Below are 23,145 nucleotides of genomic sequence, written 5' to 3'. Positions count from 1 at the left end.
TGTTGATAGTAGAGTTAGTAGCGGTGTAAAGATCCAGAAGTTTAGGAGCTTCTAGCAAAACTTTAATATTGTGGTTTTAGGTTATCTGCGAATAATGTGAAATATGAGACTGTTTTGCCATGATTCAGAAATTAAAAATGGGAGTGTGGGCTAAATGCATCAGATGAAGTGTTCATAATGCATAATTCAAGTATCGGAAAGACAATATTCCCATCAGTTTCGAAAGATTGGTCGTATCTGTTTTGGTTTGCCTTCATCTCTTTTTTTTTTTTTTTTTTTTTTTTTTTTTCCTCTTTGCCTTTTCTTTTTATGTAACTGCTGTCATCACTAGATATATAACAGCTTTCAGCTCTAAAGAAATAACAGTAATCCTCGCCCTACATATCAATAACCTTTGGTCAACAGATTGATTGAATATTTCATGGTATCCATAGTCTTAATTTATGATTGCAGGGTAACTGAGACAGAATCCCTTTAAAATCCTCTGGTGCAGATTCTAATAAAGAATCTCTTTTTTTTTACTAGCACTTCTCTTCTTCAGTGGGAAAATAATCAGCATATTTTATGGGCGCTGATACGTACAATCCCCGTATTCTCAGTGGGGCATTCTTTCTTACAGTGTTAAGAGAAATGACTGCAAACCATGCTTGACAGCTCCATTATGCTTAGATTACCATGGACCAGCATCTTCCAGTTTTCAAACATGTCAGAAATGAACATGAGCATCCTGTTATTACTATGCATGGGAAAAGCACTGAAAAAATAGAGATCTGGGTCAGCAAGTGCACATGGAAAAACACAAATATAAGCATGCAGGTGACTCCTGATTTCTTATTTAAAGTGATTTTTGCAATCATTGCCATAATTAAGAAAACAAGAACAACTCAGTCAGACCCAAAACTTCCACCTGACAGAGTCTTCTGGGGAAGCTACAGAAGCAGCTCACTGCAAGCAGATTTGGGAGCAGTCTTCTGTTATGTTTCAGTTGGCTCTCTAATGGTTACAAATAGGTTTAAAGTTTAACACCCCCTTCAAAATGTGTTAGCATTCACCATTACAGGTGTGGCTGCAGTTCAAGGTATTATTTGCAAACTTGTATTGTAGTCATGCTTCACCATATCCTGATACAATATGAAATGTAGCTGGGAAATATTTCCAAAGTAACAAGGTCATTTTCCTAAAATCGACCACTTTCAATACTGCCTTTTAATTTTCAAGGACTTCTTCCCACAATTAAATAGACATTTTTCAGTGCATTATTTCCCTTGCCCTTCTCCCCACTCTCCATCCTCCCTCAGCACTCAAAAGAAAAGTCAAAGAATAAATGTTTGACTAAAAAATGTCCATCTGCAGCCAACAGAATGAAAACTACACTGATTTTTGTGACAACTTATGACCTCTGGTCCTGGGGTGCACCGCTGCAGGGACAGTGAGAAAGGAAAACGTTGTTCACTGCCTCTCCTTGATTTTTCAACCAAACACTCTTTATGGATTTGGGAGGTTCCCCCAGGCAGTAAACCTCCAGAAATGTCCACCTCCTGTCCATGTATTTGTCAGGTAAGGATGGCTCCCCGAACAGTTCAAAATTTCTTGCTTGCATATTTACCGGTGGCTAGTCTAGTAAACATTTGTTCAGATGTTCTGTGTTACTGTATTTCAGTGCCTTGTACAAATAGGAAGAGCAAGTGAATTTTGATCAGACATACAAAGATTACAGCAGTGACTGCAATCACTCTTCCTTTATCATTGCCGTGTTTCTACCACTGACATAGGAAGTGTGGTGGGGATAATCATCATGTATAAGCTGGGGCTCAAACCACTGGTGTTTGAGGCCCATTAGAGCACCAACCTGAAAGATCCCATAGTTAGGAACAGAGACTGAAGATCCAGGGCCTCAGCAATGCTCAGAATTTTGGTAGAGCCCCAGGTAGCAGCGTTCACATGTTCATCTTTTGACCCATAGTGAGGCTGATGCACAGAGCCCCGTGAAAGACAACCTGACCTCAACACACCTGGATCTGTGGCTTCCTCATCTGGGCTGCCAGGGCGGAGTGACCAGCCTTGAGCCTCAGCAGCCAGAAATCATCACGAGAGCAGAACAGCTGGTGTGTGCTACCCAAACCCACATCTTGGGAACCAGCAGGAGCCCTCAGCTGAAACATGGATGCTTATTACAGCAGGACCCTGCCACATGTGTCCCTGGCTGGGCTCCTTGGCAGCTCTGCAGTGACAGCAGATAGCTGGGCTGTGTAACTGGCCCCAGGAGAAGGTTAATCCTCTCTGTTCAAACAGCTGGATGCACAGTACCGGCACTGTACTTGGAACAAAAGAGGAAAAAGAGCAAAGGGTTTAATCTGTTCTGACACAGCAGAGTCCTTTTATGTTCAGATGGCAACTTGTTGATGAAGAGGGCTACTGCAGAGTGATGACTTCTCACTCCTTTAATTTTACCTATAATTTTTGATTCATGTGTGATTTCAATAAATTAAAGAACAGTACTGCTAATCCAAGGAAGGCACATTTTTTTCCACACAGTGCTGTCTGACCTTTTGTGCTGAATATCAGTAACTGAATATATATCCAATACACCATCTTTTTAGAATTTAGAGAAGACAGATTTTAGAAGTTTAATATCTCTATCATCAGTAATATGTGTCAAATAATGCCTGCCTATACTAAGTTAACCTAAATTCTTCCTCCAGAGTAAATCCTGTTCGCTAAAGAAGACCACTTCTACCTCCTTTCCTCCAATATACAGGATTGCAAATCTTTATCAGTTCATTACAGATAAAAGAGTCACTTGCTTCTGAAGCATCACAGATGTGCAAGAGAAAGTACTGAACATGATAGACCATTGGTGCCTAACAGGGAATGAAACAAAAGATAGGCTTAATTGTAAAAGCTTGGGAGCCAACAGATTTGGCATTTCTACTGAGATGTATCAATTCTCACCCAACCTTTCATTTCTGTGACTGTAAAAGGGTTTTTTGCTAATAACTTCCATGGCAACAGAATCAGGCTGCTGATGTCTTTTGACTCAGTTTCCCAGTCAATAAAATAAAAAGGCCTGTACCTCTTTCATGGGTGTATAAACACACTAATGCTGGCCCTGCATGCTGAGAGCCGTGTATTTGATTCCAGAGTGTTATTGAAACTGATTGATGCAACTCATTACCGGGCTGTAGGCCAGACCAGCTTTTAAGTCCTTTCCATGGCAGCAAATTTGGGCCGTATAATAAACACAGCCATGCTTATAAGCAGATCTGTCATAAATATAACACATCTGTGATCACAAAAGCATAAGTTTATAGAGCAAAGCAGAAGGAGCAGTGAGGTGGAGGGACTGGACCCTTGCCGATGTTGGTGGTAAGCCCTGGTCAGTAGGGCACATGTCCTTGTCCCATGCGAGGGCAGACCTCTGCATTGCTTTCCTTGCTCTCAGACTGCTGCTGTGTCTGCTGAAACATCTAAGCAGAAACATGTCTGCATGATTGTGCATGAAGGTACACACTTATCCATGGGTGGATTGCAAAGGGGCTTGAAGGGAATGCAAGCACTCAGATCACATTGTAATACAAGTTCTCCATATATGATTCAGCTGATGATAATTTCTTCTTTGTTGGGGTTATTTACATATTCTACTCAGTTAAAAGAAAAAAAAAAAAAAAAAAGAAACCACAAATCCTTTCAAAATTTAAACAAGTTTGAAATAAACAAGGCCAAGATAAAACTCATATTCAAAGATCTTGGCAGGAAATTCATGTGGGGTAAAAGACTGTTAGTTCACCCTGTCTCACTTTCCAAAACATTTTTATTACTGCATTACTTTTCCCATTTTCCATATCTTTGCTCCTGAACAATGTAGTTTAAAGAGTGGAATCTAGTTTATTTCAGCCCTGGGGCCCCACCCTGTCATGTTTCATTACATCAGTTTCTATAATCATCATATATATTTTTCAGCCTCATCTTACACAAACCGCTCTCTCTTGCTATTTACATTTTAATGTCCACTTCAGCATCTGCAAGTTTCTTTCAACCTTCTACTGCCTGTATTTATGTAGGACCTCCAAATATTGTTGCTGCACCATGGGAAATTCAGTGGCACAGAAATGGAACTGTGACCTTGTCCCAGAGCTGACACAGTACGGAAATCTGACCTTCACTTACTCTGCCACAGAGGGGCTCGCTGATGGTGAAGCTTTAGCAGTTCTCAGCACAAGCAATAGCCGAGTTTTTCTACTCCTGTGTGACACAGAGCTCAGCTATAAAAAAATCTGCCATCTGCTGAAAGGTCATGCTCTGATTTAACATCCCTGAGGACTACTTTTTCCATTCAAGCTATGCCTACATCGCTAAAGGCACCTGTCTCAGGGAGCTATCCTGAGCAGCCAGGCATAGTACTGTAGACTGGCTCTTATCCTTACTGCACAGCACGGCCAGCTTTTGGAGAAACCTCAGCTTATTTTTTCACCTACTATGAGCCCCATATATTCATGAGTCCTCTGTGTGTACACCTTTGGGATAATTCTATTTGCATCTGTGATTTATCAATCCAAAGTGCCTGAAACATTATGGCATACCAAATGCATGGGTTTTATACCATGATATCAAGCACGTGTGATGTGGAACATAGCATAAGAGGGAGAGTGGGAAATGGGGGGGCAAGGCCTGCTGAGGTAATGATGAAAGACTATGTGCAGCAGAAAGAGCCAAGTCTGTTGTGGAGGGGTCCAAACTGCTGTCCAGCAAACAGTCACAAAGACAATTAAGGGCCTGGAGCATCTCCTCTGTGAGGAGAGACTGAGAGAGCTAGGACTGCTCAGCCTGAGACAAGAAGGCTCTTGAGGAGATCTTATCAATGTATATAAATACCTGAAGTGAGGGTGCAAAGAAGAGAGAGCCTCAGTGGTGCCCAGGCGACAGGCACAAACTGAAACTCAGGAGGTTCCCTTTGAACATCAGGAAACTCACTTTGACTGTGAGGGTGATCAGGCACTGGCACAGGTTACCCAGGGAGGTGGTGATGTCTCCATCTCTGGAGATATTCAAAAGCCATTTGGAGATGGTCCTGGCCAACCTGCTTTAGGTAGCCCTGTTTGAGGAGGTGGGTTGGACAAGATGACCTCCAGAGGTGCCTTCCAACCTCAACCACTCTGTGATTTTGTGAAACCTTTACCAGGATTGAATTATCTGAAAACACTAAAAGGTACCTTTTTATGTTCAAAAGAATTTAGTTTCCTAGGCATGTAGTAGAAATAATGATGCTTATTAAAGATGAACCAATTCAAATGATTTAAAGTACATAATTCAGTGAAGAAGGCTGAAATTGTACTCTAAAATTTGAATGTGACAGAGAATATGTAAGTTAGAAAGTTTTCAGGGGAATTCACAAGTCTGTTCAAAGCTCATATTTTTCATCTGTTGGGCTCAACGTACCTGGCTAAAATTAGGACTGATTTTTCTTCACCTCTGATATAACAAGACATATTTCATTAAAGTAAAAATTGAAAGTCTTACCAAAGAAGAGTGATGACTCCACAGTTGCAGCAAAAAAATATTTTAAAATCAAGGCATGAACGCCTATCTCAATTTTGTAGCGAAAGATGGAGCTTATCAGAAAAAAAATTTGGTAATCAATTTAGTCTTTTGCAAGGAAAAGAAAGAAGAGAATGAAGGAAATGTAAATAAAAAGCACAACCACTTAGCACTGATTGTGCTGGTAAGACTTTTCTCTGTGATGCTCCATACCTATCAGCACCTCTTTAAATGTGAAAAATAAGAAGAGTAGTGTGTTTTTTAAATGCTTAAACTACACTTTATTTTATCTTTCTGTGGAGGTGCAAAGTTTGACGGCACTCTCTTCCCACAGGCTGCAGGATTCATGCCAAAACCCTCCTCCACATGGTAGAGAGTATTTCAGCTGCTTTTACTGAAATCAGCACATTTCCTTTAAAGCTGCTGTGGCCTTTAATTGAGATATCTCCTTTTTTTATTTTGTTTTTGTTAAGCTGACACAAAGGGCAGAACTTCAGATCACTGTATGAGAAACTTCCCAGTTTCTCCTGAAATAGTTTTGTAGTCAGCACACTATCTCAGTATGTGCAGCAGTATACATCCATCTAGCTAGTCATCCATTGATTCCTAACATTCTTTTAGCTTTCTACCCATACATACCATACACATCTACTACCTGGTTCACCCATTTATTCCTGTAAAGAGGCATTCATCATAAGAAATCAAAGTGTGTACCGATGTTCCTCTCCTATATTCACTGCCCCACAAAGCTGTGAATATTGGGCAGCTTGACTGAGGTCTGTGATTTAAGATTTCATGAGCTAAGTAATGTAAACCCTGATACTATGCAGCCTGAGAATCAGTTTCAGGTTATCTCTCCTCTCTGTTTCCACTGGGCAGCCTCAGTGATGTTAAAAGTTTTCCTAATATCCGTTTTCTAAGTGAGGTGCCACAGGGCTAGTTAAGAGCTGTTGATGGGAAAAAGGTTTGAAAATAAGACATAGGACACACAGCTAAGCAGTGTACAAATCCCTGCTTCAAGACAGCTAGCCAGGATTCAAAGTTGCAAAGACAAGTACTGGTGATGAGCAGCTGGCTAACATCATATACAAAGTTGTGGAAAAGAAGCCTCTTTTAGTGAAGCACTCATTTTAGAGCATGAGGATCACCAGGCCAGTACAGAGCTAACAAATCCCGATGAAGGACCTAAAAGGAAAACAGTGCAGCAAGCATTCATAGATGCAGTAGCTCAACCTAAAAGCAACTAAAACCTTGATGCTACTCCAGAAACACACTTCTGTGAGCACAATGAAGAACCATTTCCCTTAAACTGAATCAATCTGTTCTTACATCAAAACTAAACAGTGTAATTCCCAGAATTACTCTTTTTATCAATCTGTTGTACTGTCCATTGTCTACTTAGCAGGTTCTCCAGCCCTCCACTGTCAATTTACTTCAACACGTTTAAAGAAATTCTATACATATATTCATAAAATCCAGTTTTCAATCAAATGCATGTGGTGAGATGGAAGATATTTAAAATGCAAAATCAGAAGTGGTTCATATTTTCTGCAGAAATAACATGAGATCTGAATTTAAATCTAGCTTTCAGTCATAAATCATCCTTGTGATACAACACAGTGAACTGTACTGTCACAGCTGAATGTCTGTACCACTGGGAAGAACCTGAAATACAAACCTGGATCTGAAATACAAATCTAGACACAGGTGTGTATCTTAAACCTCTGTTGTCTTCTTACTGGCCAAGAAGCAAGAACAAGTCAACTGATAAAGATAAAATGATAAACAAGAATTGTAGTTCAACACAGAAATCCTTTCGATTTTAGTATTTTCATGTTTTTAGTATGTCTAGCACTAACTCCTACTGCACTTTTGATAGTAAATCATACCTATTACTTCTCAGAGGCATCCATCCAGGTTTTCCTGCTAGGCTCCCTTCTTTACAACTGATGTCTCTCTCAGACCCATGCCCTTAAAGCACGGATATTCTTCACAGCTGGGGTGAAACGCATTTCCTCTTTGTTATTCAAGAATGAGGGAACACTGAAATGTTTGGCTACATTTTTGCATTTCTGGAAACAGCAGAAATGCCTGGGAAAGAAGATAATTATGGGAGATTAATTGTGGAAGAGGGGGAAATGCATTTGCTGAACAGTGATGTTGACAAGGATAAGAATGCACAAGGGAAGAAATCAACAGTCAGTAAAAACTGGTGCTTGAGCATGCAGTCGAATACAGGGGCAAAGGTGTTTACTCCATTACCTAAGATTGTTATTCAAATGACCTTAATTTTTTCCAAGTTTATGCTTATCAAAAGGAGGAGCAGTATGCCATGTTGACAGCTACTGAGGCAATCTCAAGAAATGTGGGCTGAGAGAATAGTCATACATTCCTCCAAGGAAGGATTTTGTTGTAGTGGTTTCAAATATTTATTTCTTAGATGGGACAAATTTTTCAGTAATAGACTTTCTTGGAAGATTAGGGCCCACTTCCTTTTGTTTATAAATTCATGTGCTCTGTTGTCGGAAAGGACCACTATAATCACCTAGTTTGAAAATTTCTGTGCAGAGGCCATGGCATTTTTTTCCTAGAGACTGGACTAAAAGGTGCCCAAAACCAAAGCTTTTCCTGAAAGACTCTATGCAGTGGCAAATCTATCACCTCCACCATGGAAAATCTTCCAATGCTTAATTAACCTTAGTGTTCAAAAATGTGTTTTATTTCGAGCTTGAATTTCTATGACTTCCAGCAAATTGGATTTCAATATATCTCTGCCTGAAAAACTGCAAATCTTCACATTATCAAAGCTTTCCATGTCTAAGGACCTCAAAAAAATAGTCACGTATTTCTTCAATCTTTGCTTTGCTAAACTGCATAGAATAAACTTCTTGAAGTTCACATGGGAAGAGTTTTTCCAGCCCTATTCTTTGGGGCTCTTCTTTAAGTGTAAAGGCTTTGTAGCTAAAAGTGATTTCAAAGGGGCTGGCAAACACTGAGTATTCTCTTACTAGCAAGCAGTAATCACAGGGTGCACTGAAAATTTCAAGAGTCCACCTTGGGCATCCCTAGGTGCTAGTGACCTTCTCCTGTTAGACTGCAAGCCCTGTATCAAACTGTAAGTAGGAGCCGTGGCTGGGGAGAGAAACCTCCAGCTGACAGACATTAGTTGTGGTAGGATTTGCTTGCCTAAACATGGGTGTGTAATCCTGTTCAGATTGCTAGGACACATCCCACGTGGTCCCAGGCGCTCTTCTAAAAGGTTTGGGTTTCTTGTATGTTCTGTGCCATATCTACCAGTCCCAAGCAGCTGAATCCAGTTCCTTAGGATACTTGAAATAGCACCTGATTTTTTAATTTCTCTGTTAAATGAATTGAATCTCACCTTCTGCATCATGTCAGAGTAATTCAGAGAAATTATGAGATTTAACAGCATCCTTAGAATTTTGTCATTCTGAAGGGTCTATGCCGATGATGAATTTTGCCAGGAAAATATACCAAAACAATCAACCAAAAGGAGTAGAGTTGTACCTATAAATTATTTTACTAGTGAAGTTTTTGCTTGGTGATAATCTCTATTAACTATTGTGTTTTCAGCTCTGCTAGTGAGAGTTTTAATCCACTGTTCATTCCATTTTTCAGGTCACAGTGTGCCCTGTTCATTCCATTTTTTTTCCTCTCAAGATACTATGTAGCACTAAATCAAATTCCCTGCAGAAATCAAACAAATCCATTGTATCAATAAAGTGATTTTCACTAACCTGACTTGCAATTTTGTAATTCTTCTAAAAGAATAAAGATTTGTTTGACAAGGCCTACTTTCCACAAAACTAAGTGGCCTGGTATTATTTATGTTTTTATTTTATGATGCTTCATTAATAAAGTCCCCAAATAATTGTTCCATTAACTTAGCCATCACTGAATCAGCCTAGGTGATCTACTGTTCACCCATCTATCTCCTTTTTCCCTTTTAACATATCTAAATCATATAAATGGCAGTCCTCCAGCATTTTAGTCTATTTTTTTTTTCTTTTTCAAGAGATATTAGATATTAACATAAGCTGTTTACAAAACTCCATAGCTTGTTTACTACTCTTGCAGAAATTATCTTAACCTACTGATTTTAAAATGTTTATTTTCAACACATGCTGTTTAATACTAGCCCTTCTTGTGGCGAATGAGCCTTATTGCCTATTTCCATTGTTGCATAAGCCAGGTAAATCTCTCTGCTTCAACCTAGACCTTCCCAGGCAAGAACAAAAATCAGTGCTGAGAAAAACAGTTTATGCATGTACACGATGGATATAATTCTGAAGTTTCTCAGGGACCAGGGACCATTCTTGCGGTTTCCCTGTTGTCTTTCAGGTCATCACTGCTTCTGAAAACACTTTCACAAGATTAACGGTATCATAGCCAAGCACTGTGCACCGACATGTATTCTGTTCTCTTGTACCTAAGGCATAGGACTCTGAATTTAATATTCTGGATTGCATTCATATCTCTCTGACTAGCGTGGAAAACATCATTGTCTCAGCTCATTTTAACTCCTTGTGCTCATTTCCTCTCTCATGTTTTTTTCTGAGTGTACATTCAGCTGTAAACTCTGGGAAACGAACTGTCTTGTGTAGTCAGTAATACCTACAGAGCTCCTATTAAAATTAGGGCCTTAATGTGGTACCGCCACACAAATAATTGATCATACCAACGACTGGCTGATAGGACAGGCTGGTGGTGGTATAACTCAGATGAAATCCTTTACATCCTTGCAGCTTTCATCTCATCAGAGAGCTCTTGAAACACCACAGCCAGTTGGTTACAGAGAACATGTATCCCAGCTGCATGTTTGAAATTTTAATTAGAATGTAAAGCAGATGCCAGCTATTTATTGTTCTGGGCAATGATTTCTGTCTTCCAACAGCAACCTAAATACAAAGTGTTTTACAAAACCCAACCACATCTGTAATTCATTATTTCAAATTTATTTCTTCCCCTCTTTCTTGTGCCATCTCATGTATAGCTTTTTTTCCTTTCCCTTTTTTCTCTCTAAGTGGAAAACTGAATGCAATGCTTTATGTATAAATTATATATATAAGAAATAAAAATGGTGTATATGCATTTATAGTTACCAACTTAAGCTATAACAAATCCTTCTTCCCCAGCATCTCAGCTGCACTCTTCCCTTTCCCCTATACTGCCCCATGGTGCAGGAACAGGCACTTCACCCAGGGTATTTTTAAGGAGCCTCCGCACCCAGTAACGTGGCTCAGCAACAAACCTTTAGAAATAAAGGACTGTGTAGGCAAGCAAAATTGTTGCACATGTGAAAATCAAAGATGGCAGATACAAATATGTGTGTGAGATGAGTGTGAAGGCCCAATCTGGAGGTGACAGGAGAGGCACTGTACAGCCAAACACTGATTTCTCAGAAAACACACAACAGTGTGCTGCAAAGGGGATTTTAGACCTTGAACCTCTAAAAAAGGTTTCAAGAAATCTTTTATCAAGAAAAGTCCCACTTAAAACCATTTAAGTGGGACTCATAATGTTACCACGACCTCTTCAGGATACAGAACTAACCTTCTATGTCTTAAAATGTTTTTTCTCTCAGATTTCTCTCTTCTAGCCCTTTGGCTTCAGCCGTATTTGCTTCAACTCACTACCTTGATGGACACAGTAGGCTACATGCAAAGGTGATGTTTTAAGTATAGAGGGTGTGAGCGGAACATAATAGTGGCAGGCTGTGATGAGTCTAAGAACTCATCTGTACAACCTCATTCATTTTGAAGAGCTACTGACATTGGTGTCATTACTTGCACAGTCCAAATATTCACCAATGTTATGGCTGCGCATTCCAGGCCAGGACAGAGACATCGTTCTGCCTTCTTACCCATGCTGAGAATTGCTTTGATATAAAATAGTCACATTCAGTAAAAATGATTGTTCAGATAAATAAAACTGTCAGACTCTGTATCCCCATAGCATCAAGACAGCCCAGTCACTTCTGTGGGCTGTCTCAGTGCCCGGTTCTTAAGACCATTGAATATACCAGCCTTAAACTCCTTTTAAGTTGCTGGTGTGCTTCAGTCTTAACATGTAACATCTGTAATCCTACACTCCTGTACAAATTCTGTCTAGAATATTAATTTCTAGCATTGCAGCTCTAGCAGTATGTTTGCAATGTGAATAAAGATCAGTGATTTACAATGCCAAAACTGATCAGATGTATTTTGATGACAGAATGATTCACTGTATTTTTTTTTCTCAAAAGCTTTTAAAATATATATGAGTTATCTACTGATTCGAAACACAATTCAGAAGTCATAACTATGGGGAAAATAATGGCGTTTTTTGTTCAATTTATGAAGTAGCAACAGCAAGTTCTTAGAGAATTCCCAAAACAAAGGGGGAAAAAAGAAAAAAAAAAAAAAAAAGGCTGTTAACCAGACACTACATGGATGGATAAAGCCTCAAACAGTGTCATGTTGATAAGAAGGACTGAAACGAGTAGAAAGGAAAAGAAAGGTACCTCTGCTAAACAAAGCGTGATATAAAATTGATATGGCATGTCCCAGTGAACATTCAAGGCTCTCCTTGTACGGTGCTTGGAACAGCTGAAATTAAACATTACAGGTTACCAGAAATGCTAAATACAGTGGCTGGCTTAGGAAACTCCTATACTGGAAAAGTTGCAGAATCCTAAAACCTAGACCAGACGGAGCAAGACTGGGGTATTGAGCAGGACAGGCTATGGTGGGAGCTGGAAGGAACATGAGTATATTCTGGCTTCAGAACACGTTTAACCCAGTATTCTGCCTTCAACACTGTTCCCTAGCAGAAACCCAGGAAAAGCCAGACCAGGAAAAGCAAGGATGATACTTTCTACTCTAATACTTGTCTATGGATTTCCTGTGCATTTTGTGATTTCTTTATTTAGCAACCACCAATTAATATCTCCACCAAGTTCCTCTCCCATCTTCCACTGAGCCTGTGTAAATTGTTTCTACCTGTGATACCCTTGGGCAAGGAGTCCCTTGCATGGAGAAGCTCTGATCACGGAGAAGCACTTACTCTTGGCATTGCACTAGCACATGTTTTCATAACACCTTTTATCAAGGAAGAGGTGTTTTAATCTTCCACAGTCACGCAGAAATTCCTAAGAGTGGAATGCTGTAAGAGATGCAGATTGAATCAGATGAAACACTACAGAAGTCACAAATGCACGTCTCTACCTCACTAACAGCTCACAGCATTAGTAATGCTAACAACCCAAATAACTTCATGCTTTTGGAGACTAACACAGCTTTATTCTTCACTTTCCTTTGACATTTGAAAAACTCAGCAAGCTATAAGGCCCGAAGCAAATTACCTTGGAACTGGAATGGGGCATCTCCGCCTGGTCTGTCGTTATCACAACCAAAAATGGCTGTCAGCAAAATCATTTTCCCCCGCTCAGTGAATTGCACTGCTCCATTTCTAGGGTCAGTGATCTCAGTGAGGGGAAAGCTAATTGCTGGTAGCTACCACCAGAGATAAGACACATACCCCAGCAAGTAACCCAGTATGTATCAAATAGGCAGAGAAAGAGAGAGAACCCAGTCAGCATCAAATCATGAAATCCTATGACTCCTCTATATCTACAAAATACTCAGTTGATTCACTTGCAGTGCCCTGCCTTAGACAGCAGAGTCTTAGACAGGTAAAATATTGCGCAGACATAACACAGCAAAAATGACTGCATGTCTTTTTAGCTGAACTTGATAAATCCAGTTAGCTGACAGATGAAGGCAAATAGTTCTGGCAACATCAGCACAGTCTGACAGCAGAGCAAGTAATTTTCATTTAGCTCCTTGCAAATGGTCTCAGTCTCAGTGGGCATCATGACTGTATGAAGATGCCCATTCATTCCAGCTATAACAATATTGCCCTAAAGCAAAGTTGGTTTTCAGCAGTTAGTTTGACTTCCACTTAACCTCTTCCTAATACCAATAGTTTGGAACCATTTAGTGAAAGCAAAGTCATGTATAGCAATTGTATTTCTCCCATGAAGAAGATAAAATATGTTTTCACATTCAATCTTAAACAATAATAACGGAAGATTATGACCTTTTATAGATGAGGCAAAGGAGCAATTAAATAAATCAATAAAAGTTTAAAAAAAAGACAGAAACCCCACCCAAACTAAGTCCAGACTGATATGAAACCCATGTCTATAAAGTGACTAAAGCACATAGACTCTACAACTTAGCAGGATCTGTGAGTATCAGATCACATATTATCCACTGGCACAATGAGATCCAAATATCAGAAAAGCACAAGCTGTGGATGGTTTAGTCCTGCAGTGAGAATATACCCTTAAATACAATAGACCAAGTACTATACCAGGAATTTTTTAAAATGTTTTTTAAAAAAACTGGTATGGTGACCAGGGCACGTGATTACAATGGCCAGATGTGGTGCATCAATAAAAACTACCAGAATATTAGGATTTTCCAGTATATGGAGGGTAGAGGGTGAGGCTAATTTGCCATAAAAGAGATTAAAAACTCGGTCATGGGGGTATGGAAATGAAACTGCATTACTAAAACAAATTGCTGTTCACAGAAGTATCTGGCCAGAAGTAATTTTTAAGGCAGGGCTAGGAATTGGGAGCCAGGTCAGAGCCCGGACCAGAGGAATGAATAGCTCTGCTGAACCAAGCATAGATATTGCAGCAGCCCTGGAAATATTTTCCATTTAACAGGACATCGTAGTGACCCACACCACCCCCAGCAGGATCTGTGCCTTTGGCTTGAGAACAGCTTCTGTCTCACTGTTGCTTTTCCAGCAGTTTGGTTAGAAAAAAGCTTGCAGGGATGTGTATTACTTCTTGTGTTACCAGTACTCAGGTTAAACCTATGCGTTTCCAGCTTGTTCTGTTGACTCAACATGCTCTCAACCTTTCCCTTCAAGAAACCTCAACCACAAAAGCAAGAGCAAGGAACTTGAGGGTACCACCTTGAAGTGGCTACAAATAACTTGTTCATCTGTTTGTGCAGCAGCCTGAGAGCTCTTGAATCCCATTGAGATGATTAAGGACTCGGCACCTCAGAACATCCACCTTGCATGCATCGCAGGCTGGGAAGCAAGGGCCGCTGAAGATACCTCTGAGGATGCTGTCTTATGTTTTTTTACTCCCAGCTTTCTCAGACATTAAGAAGGGTAATACTGAAAGTTGTGAAACTTACTAAGCTTTACAGAGCTCTTTGAGAACCTCAAACAAAAGTACTACACTGGCAAAGAGGACGATTTATGCTTGTTGCCTGTACTGCTGGAGCAAGCTTGCGTAAGGCTGCTCACAAGCATGAGGGTGTTCAGAAGTTAATACAGGAGGAATACTCCAAAACCATCACTCACAGACTCTGAGTCCCATCCCCCTTATATCACTGCCAGTGCAGAATAACTCAGATGACCTGACCGGAATGGAAGTGTAAGTAGAAAACAATTTGGTCCCTGAATCAGCCAAAATACCAGCTCTGTCTTCAAACATCCATAGCCCTGATGAGTGTACTGTCTATAATTGGATGAAAAGAGAGCCATATTGCCATGTGAAGCCTGACATGCCCACTGATAGAATTCTGCTCTCACAGTGCCCTGTTGCTCCAGGCAGGCTGCAGCTCCACCAGCAGCTGTGCAGGAGGTATCCCCTGCAGCAGCCTGGGGTTTGGTGGCTTGCTTTTCTTGTCTTTATTACACAGCGCCACTCATTAAACCTAAGATGCAAACAAATAGATTATTCTTATTACATCAATTATACATTCCCTAATGGAGCCAGAGAGAGAGCAGCTGCCAGGAAACCCTTTCTTTGCAAAGACCATGCAGCAGCTTTGTTTCAGAGTTTCTTTCTCTCTTAGATATTATTTCTTTATGAGAGTTCTCTATTCTGTGTTAGTAGTGATGCCTGGCTAGCTGATTGCTAGGGCAGAAGTTACTTTAATTCATATTACTCCAGAGTTTCTGGTTCCTTCCAGTTGAGAATATCCATGTCTATCCATATTTTTGCTTTCTGGAGCTAGTCTTGCAAAACTGATGCATCTCAATGAACCTGTTTCCTTGATAGCCTCACTGACTTCGGTATTATTACATGAGTAATGTAATCTTATTCATGTGCTCAAGCCTTATGAAAAGAACTACCTGAGTTACTGGTGCTACAGTGTGCTTTGCTCTTACATCGTTGCTCAGGCAATAAGAAGGGATGAGGAGGGCATCCAGACATCATATTGTATGCTTTCCTGCATTTTTTGCCTTTAGCATTCTGTGGCTACCCAGGCTACAGAAAGGTAGATCTGCCGCCTGGTATTTGGGAACATTGTGGGATGGTATGGTAAACACACCATCTCGGGAGCCTGGGGGTGGTGGTGGGGTGATAAGCAGACAGAAAGAGAGTTTGGTTTACTCCACACACAGGACACCTGCCTGTATGGATGGAGATAAGAAAATGTTCTGCATCCTTCAAATGATGCTAAACATTGCCTGTTTCATTCCCAGTGCAACCAGGAACCCCAATAAGAACAATTTGCTGTGTAAGCCATAACCACACCGCTAAGACAGAATGCCTCCCAGCATCCCTATGGGAAGTGGTTCTGTGTAAAAAACCCTACCATGGAGCAGAGTCCACAAGAAAAGTGCACCTCATAGGCCATAGCTACTAAAGACACTTGATGTGTGCCTCAAAAATGCCATTGTACTATCAAAAGCAGTGTGAACTGAAGGCTTAGTTAAGCTTGAGGTCCTTTGAAAATCTAGTTTTAAACTAGAAACATTTCAAATCATTCAGTTTTCACACACCCCCAATACATAATACAGTTATTCTTACTTGTTGGCTTCTAAAATGGTTACCAAATAGTGGCAAACATACTCATCATTTGGAACCCAATTTATCTTTTTCAGAAGGGTGAAGGTAAAAGATGTTTGTGATTTTTCATTATCTAACGTATGCAGTGACTAACTTTCTCCATATTTTCTGTCTTCTTTTGATGTATCTTGGTATCTCCATTAAATTTTATGGAATCATTCACATATTGCTTCCATTTTTTCTTTCCTCTTTCTACACCTGGTTCTCACTCTAGGACAAACAACTCTTCTGCCACAGTGGGATCAAAAGACCTGCAACTAACAAGCAAAAAAAATAAAAAGTTTGAATAAAATAAGCTTTGCAAGGCTCAAGATAAAGGACATATGAATTTAAATCTGTCTTCAACTAAGCATATAATTACTTTGTTCCCTTGCTTTGCTACTGATCCTAAATAACACTAAATCCTCCCAGTTACAATTTTCCATAAAACAAAGTGGGATTTTTTTATTATTTTCTCCAGTATCAATGTGACTTTGCAAGATTGTGAAAAGACTGCTGATCTGCCCTGAATAGAACATAACTTGGCAAAAAACCCTCGGGTGATTGCTCAGGGTCCTTATCACTTTGGTTGTTTTCCTCAAGATCATATACTTTGGCAATTAAGCTAAAAGGAATGATATGGCACAGCTTATTTCTGAAGTATTTAATTTTGGTTTAAACCTGAAACACTATACTCAGCTAAAATCTGCCATTTTCATATTTTCCAACCCACTTGAAAACCCATTTATTTATTTATTTTTAAAAGAAAAATTAACCATCAAAGTGCATAACGTTATAAAGTTCTACATACAAGTATATTATTATAAATATGCATTAGTCAATAATATTTTGAAGATTCTATTTTTAATGTGGGTGTTACAAATTCGTTAGAGATCCTCAGCATTCATGTACTTTTTCCACTGTTGGTTTATACGCCAGCAGGAACTGTGGTCAATGCTAAGCACTAGGGATGTGTCCTCTATGCAGAACCCCCCATCTCACCAAATCCTGATTTATCTCACAGAGATTGCAAGGGGATAGGATGTTATTTATGAATTATGACACCCAAAGGGGAGGACACCTTGCTCTTCATAAATCTCCTTGAAGTTACCCTTTATACAAGTCGTATTTAGGCAAAAAGGAAAAAAAGAATAAGATTACTTTTATAGACACATGTTTAATTTTATATCCCAAATCCACTGTGGGCTTCCACTCATATGAAACTCCCTGCTTTTTCCCTGAGTGTCTTTGATGTAAAACTTGATCAGGAAGTATTTTTATACGATGGTTATACCAACCCTTTAGACCACCACTGATCCAGACTTTTCCTGAAAAGGAGAATGTGGTTACTGCCCACCTAATCCAGCCTCCTCCCTTCATCCAGCCAGATGGAAAACCAAACTGAGTAATGGATTCAGGTGAAAGCCAAACCTGTAAGTCAAAACCAGAGGTCAGTGGAACTGTTCCTCACCCTGATCACCATGGGGCTCCACAATGCCGTCTGAGGCACAGGAGAAAAGGTGGTAATGATACTCAGCACTGGCAACAGGGATGGGGGTAAGGACCAGGATGAGGCTGAGCCTGCTGCTTTTGGAGCTGCAGAAGATTAATGTGGTCACGTAACCACTGCTTTAGCTTCCTTCCAACTGCTGATTATCTGGGGTTCATCTAGAGCACTAACAAATGGGTTAGCCCCTTGTGAGGTTGTTTATATTTCCACCTGCTGGAAAAGATATATAAATCTTAGGGTAAAGCCTCTCTCATGCTCTGAATTCACAAAGGTATGACACACATTTACAGCCCATACAGACATAAACCTGATAGTTTTGACTTGATACCATGTTAATGTTAAAATGAAAAATGTTTCAGACTGAAAAGTCAAAGCATGCTTTTTTTTCTTTTTTTTTTTTAATAAAATAAGTTGCCATTTACAAGGGAAAACAGTTCAGTTGGGAAAAGGGCTAAGGGAAATGTGTTTGCCATATTTTGAATGGGCTCTTTCTCCTTAATTTTTTTTAATGATGTTTGAGTCTTCCAGCTAGAGCCAAACGCACGTGTAGTTTCAACCTCTCCAAATGAATTTTGCAAGGTTCCTATTTATCAAAAAAGAGTCTGAAAATGTGTCTAGTTTTACTAGCTACCTCTTAATCTACAGAGCAAGTATCTCATCCCTGTGTCTGACACAGTGGCAGGCAAAAGGTGGGATATGAAATACTCCACAGTGCTTGACACTCTTCAGTCCCAGAAAATTGCTGTTACCTCGACAGCAGCTTTTGTCCAACCCTCTCCATGCTGCTCAGGGGATGCTTAGTTAAGGTTCACAGTAACTCTGTAAGGTAAGTAAATACTACTGTCATTTGGAGAAGAAGCAAGCCAAGTCCAAAAAAAAGATGCAAAAGTGCTGTGTAACATTAAAAAAACAAAACCACACATATGAGAGGCAGAAGCAGAACTGCAAGAATCAGACTCATGAGCTTTAGGTACTAACACCAGAAGTTGACAGTCTATATGAAAATCCTGGAGCTCATTAGGTTAATCACCTGCAGAAATCCTTTTCTAGCAGCTTCTTTGTCTGATCATTCCAGTTTTCTCTTTGCCTTGTACACTGTGTAAGAGGCTTCTAGGCATAATTAGCAGTTTGTCCTACCACTAGAAAACTGTGGAAAATATTTTTATCAATTGCAAATGTTACTAACTTCACACACACATACAGGTGATAAAAGCAACACACTTTTTTTCCTATTTTACCAGAAAGCTGATAAGCAGATATTGAAACGATGCCATTTACATACAACAGGTTCAGTGCTCTCTGCCTGGCTCAGCACAGCACCCGAGTCATCCTGCTTCTTAAAGACTCGGGGCTTGGGGCAGCCACCAGGCTCTGCTCAGGGACAGTTTCATCCTTTATGCTGGACATTCCTTGGGGGCACAGATTTCATATTTGAAAAATATCTAGCAGATCATGGAAGCTACATATAAATACATGGGAAATATTCCTCTAAAAAGGTAAGATTAATATATGAATAGTGTTTAGTGGGATGCAGGTTCAAACCAGCAGTTGAACTGATAAGAATTGTGTGCTTGGCTACCTGGAATTGCATGTTCTTAAGGCAATATGTTGCTGCTCTTTATAAGTATACACAAAATACATATACTATATAAATACACACACACACGCAAAAGCATTGTCTAAGGGTTCATCGCTATTCTGATTCACCAAAGTTTGCAGTGACTGTGGGTTCACAGAAGTGAGGCCCATGCATTGTAAGTGATATTTCCCTGGAATTCTTTTGATGAGAAAGACAAACCTGAATCAATGCCTGGCCATGAACACCCTGAACTTTACTGGAATAAGCTGAGCTCAGAAACCAGATCCAAATCATGTTGCTAAGGCACAAATGTTTTCTATCTGCCTTCGGATATCGTATCTGTCATTCCCTGCACAGGATTCTTGAAGCGCTTTAGTGACATTAACAAACAAAACCTACACAATCTCTAAGTGTACTGTCATTACCGGCATTTCAAGGGAGCTGTGGGAAAACAATTCTGGGCTTTGGCTAGCTGTGACTATCATTAATTGGTTCTTTAGTTCTTTTATTCTCTTTGCCACAGGAAAAATTAGGAAGTTTAGGGAACTCAAAAGTAACAATGATGGATCTAAGAACCAACAGAATCCATTTTATATGCCCATTAGAAAAGCAAGTTTTGAAACCATCTTTTTGAGACAAGAATAGAACAATGTGTTTCTCTTACATTATTAACAATAAGGAAAAGCAGGCTTACAGTGACTCTCAAGGGAGCCTTTAGTCCAATTTCTTGTTATGATACAGGACCAAGAGTTCATAGCACCAGGTAAGATCTGAAAGTGGGTATCCATATACAGATGTTCATCTGCATTGCCCACCACTCTTACAGCTATATTCTACTCACTCACATCATTCGGATGCCACACACATGCCACCCACATGTTTACATTTTCATTCCTTTTGTGAAGGTCTCCTGTAATTACTCGAGAACAAATTAAATGCACACAGCTGGGAAACTGCACTTGAGAGACCAACTGGTATATAAAACCACATAAAGAGTAAACTACCTCAGTAAAAATGAATGTTGAAAAACTAAAAATAGTTATTGTGAAAGTAATTAAGTGAAACAAATAAGAGTAAAAAAAACCAGACCTCAATGAGCTGTAGCTGGAATTGCTGAAACATGCCGAGACTTGTATGAATAAAGACAGCAATAAAAGGACAGAACCTTTGCACTTAGTTAATAAATCAAAGCGAAACACAATTCCAAGACACCTGCATAAACCGCTGTATCTGTGGAGCAAATAATGCCGTATAAGAAATGTGCTGCTGAATATATTAAGCAGGGAAGAGACAATTCTACAGACAAACAAATGGCAAACATCCAGTCGTCTCCTGATTAGTGATACTGACTTTGGCCAAGTATACATCACAAAATGGAAAAGAGTAAATAAAACAACACAGCTCTTGGAAACAAAAAAAGAAATATGCATTATCATCCAGAGATTATCAGGAAATAGGTGATGGTGAAAGATTGCACTGGTTTGGAACATCAGTATTAGATCCATGACCATAGACCCAGCTGATTAATGATAAGGTCTCACATAAACCAGGCACATTATTCTTTTATAGTTATAAGGGCTGAAGGGGGAAATCTAGGCACCAGGAGGATTTCCACAATCAACAGATGAATACCATACATCTGAATACACTGTTTGTTCAGACAAAGTGGAACAAATGCTCAGGTTTTTGCAGCTTAAGTTACAGACTGATCATTTCGGAGAGTTTGCAGCAGGGAGAGAGTGAACATCTGGGGAAGAGCAATGGCCTAGGGCATGGGATGGCAGCTGAGGACTGAAATGTGGCATTTCTTTGTATCCAAGTGAACAGTACCCAGCCTGAAACCAAGCTTCTTCCTTTGTGTCACCTTTGTGAAAGGTTCGGTGCTGCTAAGTTCTGGCTGCTGTACAGAGGGCTCTATAGGCATTAGCATCCATGGCTAAGACTGCAGTCATATATCATAAACCCAGTTATTCATCCTGTGTGGTGGCCCAGTGAAATAACAGTATGTCAGTGTGTTTCCTGGCTCTCCAATAAGGACAATTTAGGAAATTCCACTACTGAACAGTACCCCTTCTTCTGGGCCCAAGATCTCCTACAATTTTTCAAGGAGGAATAAAACCCCATAACAGAAGAGCATTTTATAAATATGTCTAAATTCTATTTGTCATGTTAAATATGTTACTTAAGAAAAAGCAGGGAATAACAATGTAACAAAAACTGTATAAGCAGAAGTGCCCCAAATATATAGATTTAATATCTCCAGAATTACTGACTCTGCTTTTTTTTTCAAATATTTCCTGTCATAATGAGTATTTTTCTTGCTCTGTTTGCTTCCCTCCTGCCCTCATTTCTGACATATTTCTTTTCTTCATAATCTTCAGCATCAGAACCAAAAATTTAATTGTCATTTCAGCAACCTAAAGGGGGGAATATTAAAGTAACTGCAGCAATTTTAGCAAGAAAAATAGCCCATGGATAGTACATTCTTATTAGTTTATTTAGTTATCCTTGGCCACCTGAATACACAGGTTTTGTGGTATTTCAATGCTCTTTCTTGCCTGGCTTCATGCCTGTCTCTACTTCCCTTTGTTTATTTGAACTTTCTTACCTTTTCTCACTTACATTGCAGCCTGATTTTCTGTTTGACTTCTGCAGGAAATTCCGTATCAGGCATAATCTTTCTGCAAAAAACAAGTGACACTGGGAAAGATGTCAGCCATAGCATGATGATAAAATTTTTTAATCCAAAATCCCACTGAACTTGTTCCCCATGCTTCCAAGTTTAGCAAGGCTCAAAAAAGAAAAACAAAGCAAAACAACAACAAAAAAAAAGCAAAAAGCAACTGGCTCAGGTGTTTGTTAAAGAATCCTCCCATCTGAATCTGATAGTTGCATTGGACTTCCTTTCTTGGAAGCCAAAGACATATATTTACATGAAGAAAAAGATGTAGCTAACAGATCCAGACAATAAAATTTAACTGAAATATTTTATAAGTTGAAAAGGGCTTCTAGATAAACAGAAATATTTCTGAACCCATATATGATGGAAAATTACTGCTTCTTTTCACATAAACCATATAATCTAACACCTGCAAATTTAGCTTGCCAAACTTACCTTTAGAATTATAATGACATGCAAAACCAAATTATTTCCCCAATATAATGAACAATCATTTTTAAAAATAGGGAAATATATTTCTTAATAAAGTGTAAAAAAATGAATTCCAGACAAGAGTTTGCAAGTAAAAACAGTGTTAATAGCAAAAATCCAGTTATATGCTGGTTTTCCTCAAGAATGCAGGCTTTGGCCTATTCAGGGTGCTGCTTGGAGGAATACCATGGGTAACTGTCCTGGAGAGAAAAGAGGTTCAGGAGAGCTGGTTGATCTTCAGGATCGCCTCCTCCAAGCTCAAGAACGGTCCATTCTGATGAGCAGGAAATGAAGCGAAGGTGGCAGAACACCTGCATGGATGAGCAAGGAGCTCCTGACTAAACTGAAACATAAAAGGTGAAGGTACAGGAGGTGGAAGCAGAGTCCAGGAATAGAGGCCATCCGAGCATGCAGGGATGGATGACATCAGGAAAGCCAAAGCCCACACAGATTTTTAATTTGATAAGGGACACAAAGGGCAACAATAAGGCTTCTAGCGGGAT

The 23,145-nt window shown here is 39.6% G+C and overlaps 1 long non-coding RNA gene across 8 annotated transcripts in view; it reads left to right on the top strand.

Annotated features, from left to right (window-relative positions):
* The window catches only part of LOC114015116 (uncharacterized), a 57,360-nt gene extending 53,760 nt beyond the window's left edge, over positions 1–3,600 (top strand). For all 8 annotated transcript variants that reach the window (XR_008735009.1, XR_008735010.1, XR_008735011.1 and 5 more), the window contains one exon: positions 1,964–3,600. This is a non-coding gene — a long non-coding RNA (uncharacterized LOC114015116). The remainder of the gene's footprint in view (positions 1–1,963) is intronic.
* The last annotated feature ends 19,545 nt before the right edge of the window (positions 3,601–23,145 follow it).

Source organism: Falco cherrug, chromosome 13 (assembly GCF_023634085.1).
Source record: "Falco cherrug isolate bFalChe1 chromosome 13, bFalChe1.pri, whole genome shotgun sequence".
Taxonomy (NCBI): Eukaryota; Metazoa; Chordata; class Aves; order Falconiformes; family Falconidae; genus Falco; species Falco cherrug.
This window is presented reverse-complemented; position numbering and strand designations above follow the sequence as displayed.